Here is a 5944-nt window from a genome sequence, read left to right on the forward strand (position 1 = left end):
GCAGGTTAGGGTGGATTGGCCGTGCTAAATTGTCCCCTAGTGCCAGGGATGTGCAGGTTAGGATGGATTGGCCGTGCTAAATTTGCCCATAGTGCCCAGGGATGTGCGGGTTAGGGTGGATTGGCCGTGCTAAATTGCCCCGTAGGGCCCAGGGATGTGCAGGTAAGGATGGATTGGCCGTGCTAAATTGTCCCATAGTGCCCAGGATTGTGCGGGTTAGGGTGGATTGGCCGTGCTAAATTGTCCCATATTGCCCAGGGATGTGCAGGTTAGGGTGGATTGGCTGTGCTAAGTTACCCATAATGCCCAGAGATGTGCAGGTTAGGGTGGATTGGCCATGCTAAATTACCCATAATGCGCAGGGATGTGCAGGTTAGTGTGGATTGGCCGTGCTAAATTATCCAGAGTGCCCAGGGATGTGCGGGTTAGGGTGGATTGGCTGTGCTAAATTACCCATAATGCCTAGAGATGTGCAGGTTAGTGTGAATTGGCCATGCTAAATTACCCAAAATGCCCAGGGATGCGTAGGTTAGTGTGCATTGGCTGTGATAAATTACCCAGAATGCCCAGGGATGTGCAGGTTAGGGTGGATTGGCCGTGCTAAGTTGTCCTATAGTGCCCAGGGATGTGCAGGTTAGGAAGGATTGGCCATGCTAAATTGCCCAGAGTGTTCAGGCATGTGCGGGTTAGGGTGGATTGGCCGTGCTAAATTGTCCCATAGTGCCCAGGGATGTGTAGGTTAGGATGGATTGGCCGTGCTAAGTTACCCATAATGCCCAGAGATGTGCAGGTTAGGGTGGATTGGCCATGCTAATTTACCCATAATGCCCAGGGATGTGCAGGTTAGTGTGGATTGGCCGTGCTAAATTATCCAGAGTGCCCAGGGATGTGCGGGTTAGTGTGCATTGGCTGTGCTAAATTACCCAGAATGCCCAGGGATGTGCAGGTTAGTGTGGATTGGCCATGCTAAATTACCCGTAATGCCCAGGGGTGTGCAGGTTATGGTGCTTTGGCCATGCTAAATTGTCCTGTAGTGCCCAGGAATATGCAGGTTAGAGTGGATTGGCCGTGCTAAATTATCCTGTAGTGCCCAGGGATGTGCGTGTTAGGGTGGATTGGCCGTGTAAATTGTCCTGTAGTGTTCAGGGATGTGCATGTTAGGGTGGATTGGCCGTGCTAAATTGTCCCGTAGTGCCCAGGGATGTGCAGGTTAGGTTGGATTGGCCGTGCTAAATTGTCCCCTAGTGCCAGGGATGTGCAGGTTAGGGTGGATTGGCCGTGCTGAATTGTCCCATATTGCCCAGGGATATGCAGGCTCGGTGTGTTAGCCATGGGGATGTGCAGAGTTAGAGGGATGGGGTGGGGCTGGTTGGGATGCCCTTCATACGGTCAGTGTGGACTTGATGGACTGAATGGCCTGATCCACACTGTAGGGATTCTATGAATCGTTATGTAAATGAAGAGCAAACTGTACTCCATTGGTCGAAAATGCTGAACCAGTCTCATTCTAAGCATCAGAAAATAAGGCTCATCCTTTTTTCATTTCAGCCATAACCTTGCGGACACTCAATCCCCTGTAAAGAGCCACCTCTTATCCCCACGGCTGTAATGGGTTTCCTGTCGGCAGGTTACTATATTACATAGGGCACAGTACAGGCCCTTCAGCCCACGAAGTTGTGCTGACCTATTATCCTACTAAGATCAAACTACCCTGCATACCCTACATTTTACTATCCTCCATGTGCCTATCCAAGAGTCGCTTAAAAGTTTCTCAAGTATCTGAGTCCACTACCACTGCCGGCAGTACATTCGACACACCCACCACTCTCTGTATAAAGAGGAGAGAGAGAGAGAAGGGAACACGAGAGAGAGAAAGAGATTGTTGTGATGGGTTCGCTCGCCGAGCTGGTTTGTTGTTCCGTAGACGTTTCATTTCCCTGCTGGGTAACATCATCAGTGCAGCCTCCGATGAAGCGCCGTTGTGTTTTCCCGCCTGGTTTTTAAACTCTGGAGTCCGTTGAGCTGGATTACCTCACTTCCGGTTTTCATTTGTATTGGAGTGTATATGGGGTCGAGTTCTATGTGTTTATTGATGGCTTTCTTCGTGGAGTGCCAGGCTTCTAGGAATTCCTGTGCCTGTCGCTGCTGAGCCTGTCCCAGGATTTTGGTGTTGCCCCAGCCGAATTGGTGTTCTCCTTATTCATGTGGATTGAGATGAGTGAGTATTGGTCGTGACTTTTTGTAGCCAGTTGGTGTTCGTGTACCCTTGTTAAGTTTCCTTCCTGTTTGTCCGATGTAATGTTTCGCAGGGATCTTGTAGATGACATTGGTCCTGTCCATGGCAGGAAGTGGGTCTTTAGTTTGGGTGAGCAGTTGTCGTAGGGTTGATGTGGGCTTATGTGCCATTCGGATGCCCAGCGGTCGTAGGAATCTTGTGGTTAGTTTCAATGTGTTCCTGGTGTAAGGGTAGCTTGATGAGTATGTTGCGGCGTGTAGTATCTTCCTGATGTTGTTCTTGTAGGCATCTTCTGACCCAGTTTTTTGGATATCCATTATCCTTGAAAACCTGGAAGAGGTATTCTTCTTCCTCTTGGCGTAGTTCCATGTTGTTGCCCGTTTAAATAGTGTTCGCACGCAGCTTCGTTTGTGTGTGTTAGGATGGTTACTGTTGAAGTTCAGTACCTGGTCTGTGTGTGTGGCTTTTCTGTGTACTTTCGTTTGCAGTTCCCCATTTGTCTTGCGCTCTACCATGACGTCTAGGAAGGGAATTGTTTGTTCTCCTCTCTGGTGAATTTTATTCCGGCGAGGGTGTTGTTTATAAGTTTGTGTGTCTCCTCTAGTTTGGTCCGTTTAATGATGACAAAGGTGTCGTCCACGTTGCATATCCGTAGTTTTGGTTGGATTAGTGGAAGGGCCGTCCCTTCAAGTCTTTGCATTACTGCCTCTGCTATGAGTCCGGAGATAGGTGGTCCCATGGGTGTCCTGTTGATTTGTTCATATGTTTGGCCGTTGAAAGTGAAGTGGGTGGTGAGGCATAGGTCCAGTAGTTTGAGCATGTTGTCTGTGGAGATGGTTTCACTGGGGTCTTGCTCTTGTTCCAGTAGTGTTGTCATTGTTTCCCTTGCTAGTGGTATGTCTATTGATGTGAATAGGACAGTGACATCAAACGATATCTTGGTCTCCTCGTCATCTATCCTTATGTCTTTGATGGAGTTGAGGAATTCTTGGGCTGGGTGGATAGAGTGAGGTGATTTGTTGACTGGGTGCCTGAGTCTCCTTTGTAGTTCCTTGGCTAATCTGTGCGATGGAGTGCCTGGTAGGGAGACTATGGGTCTGAGGGGGACTTTTGGGAGGCCGTAGAATCGGGGTGTGTTGGTTCCTTTAGGTTTCATTCTTAAGAAGTCTGCTTTGTTGATCTGTCCAGTCTGTTTGAGTCTTTTTAGCGTGCAGAGGATTTTGTTGCCTAGTTGCGGTGTCAAGTCAGTTTGTACTGGTCGGTATGTGCTCTCGTCGGCGAGCAGTGCCTGTGCCTTGGAGATGTAGTCCCTTTTATTCAGTATCACTGTCATGCGCCCTTTGTCTGCGGCAGTATTGTGATGTTCTTGTCCTTCCTCAGTCCTTCCAGGGTCTGTCTTTCCAATGTGTTGAGGGTGTTAAGTTCGCTCCTTCTGGTTAGTGTCGGGATTACTGTCTGTCTTATCGTTTGTTGTGTTTCTTCGTTGATGCTGTTGGTCCTCAGTGTGGCTAGGAATTCCATTTTGTTGGCGTCCCTGTAGTTGTAGTTCAGTCCTTGGGTGAGAACGGCTTTTTCCAGGTCTGTTAGTTTCCTGTCAGAGAGGTTTCTTATCCAGGTGTCTGTCTGTTGTCATCGTTACCTGTATAATGGATATCCAAAAAACTGGGTCAGAAGATGCCTACATGAACAACATCAGAAAGATACTACATGCCCCAACACACTCATCACACTACCCTACATCAGGAACACATTGGAACTAACCACAAGACTCCTACGACCGCTGGGCATCAGAGTGGCACACAAGCCCACATCAACCCTACGACAACTGCTCACCCGAACCAAGGACCCACTCCCCGCCATGGACAGGACCAATGTGATCTACAAGATCCCCTGCAGAGACTGAGAGAAACACTACATCAGACAAACAGGAAGGAAACTTAAGAAGAGTACACTAACACCAACTGGCTACAAAAAAGACACGACCAATACTCACTCATCTCAATCCACATGGACAAGAAGAACCACCAATTCGACTGGGACAACACCAAAATCCTGGGACAGGCTAGGCAGAGACAGGCATGGGAATTCCTAGAAGCCTGGCACTCCATGAAGAAAGCCATTAATAAACACATAGAGCACGACCCCATATACACTCCACTACGAAGGAAAACCAGAAGAGGTAATCCAGCACAACGGACTCCAGAGTTTAAAAACCAGTCGGGAAAACACAACGGCGCTTCATCGGAGGCTGCACTGAGGATGTTAACCAGCAGGGAAATGAAACGTCTACGGAACAACAAACCAGCTCGGCCAGCCAACCAACCTCAACATCCACAACCCGAGCTACAGATCTACTCCAAAACCTTGGAGGGAGAGAAAGAAGGGAACACAGAGACAGAGAGAGGGAGAGAGAGAAGGGAATGCACAGAGAGAGGGGCAGAGAGAGTTTGTTCAACACTATTTTCTTCCATTAATGCCTGTCCCCAGAGACCTTTAAAACAAACTGCGCTTACGCCTTAATGCGGGCTCCCCAAAATTTAACACCCGTGCCCAATCTCTGTCACCTTCTGCTTCCGAAATCATCTGAATTTCTTGCTCTGATTACTTTCAGCCAGTCTCCTTCCTTTACTACCCACCCCCTGACGTTGTTTCCATTTAAATGCCCTCTTCAAAATGACACTGGAATAGAACACAGCACAGGAACGGGCCTTGCAGCCCACAGTGTTGTGCTGAACATGTTGCCGAGTTAAACTAATCCTTTCTGCCTGTCCTTGGTCCACATCCCTCTATTCCTTGCATATCCATGTGCTTATCTAAAAGCCCCTCAATCACCCTATTATATGTGTCTCCACCACCATCCAGTTCCACACTCCTACCACTCTGTGCTATTAAAAAAAAATCTTGCCCCTCACATCTCCTTTGAATTTTCTCCCTCTTGCCTCAAATGCACGCCCTCTAGCATTCGACATTTCAACTCGGCATCGACGATCAGAATCTTTTCCCCAATCTATGTATCTCATAATTTTATGGACTTCTGTCAGCTGCTCCAAAAAAAAACAACCCGAGATTTTTCCAGGCTCTCCTCCTAGCTCACCAGGGAGAAAAGTAAAACCCATCATTTCCCTCATTTTGGACTCGAATGACAACAGGTTGTTCCTGACCCCATGCGGGCTAAGGGGAGCGCTTGAGAAATTGAGTGGGTCTCCTGTCTAATTAATTACTGGGATAACAAGGTGTAGAGCTGGATGAAGACAGCAGGCCGAGGAGCAGGAAGGCTGACATTTCGGGCCTGAAGAAGGGTCTAGGACCGAAACGTTAGCCTTCCTGCTCCTCTGATGCTGCTTGGCCTGCTGTGTTCATCCAGCTCTACACCTTGTTATCTCAGATTCTCCAGCATCTGCAGTTCCTACTATCTCTAATTAATTACTGGGTTGTCCCAAAAATTACACAGCTAATCGAGGAATACAAATTCACCTTCCTGGTGGAAACCTGCCAATCCCTCTTCCGTACAGGAGCTGCTGTTTATTCCCCATTTTCTGAAGAAGGGTCCCGACCCCGAAACGTCAGCTTTCCTGCTCCCCTGAAGCTGCCTGGCCTGCCGTGTTCCTCCAGCCCTCACGCGGTGTTATCTCCGAGATGGAGCCCCCAGTCTGGAGAAACTCTGGACTGTACCCTTCGCCCCTGCTCTGCGCCGACCAATCAGCTGCC

Source organism: Rhincodon typus, chromosome 44 (assembly GCF_021869965.1).
Source record: "Rhincodon typus isolate 14 chromosome 44, sRhiTyp1.1, whole genome shotgun sequence".
Classification (NCBI taxonomy): domain Eukaryota; kingdom Metazoa; phylum Chordata; class Chondrichthyes; order Orectolobiformes; family Rhincodontidae; genus Rhincodon; species Rhincodon typus.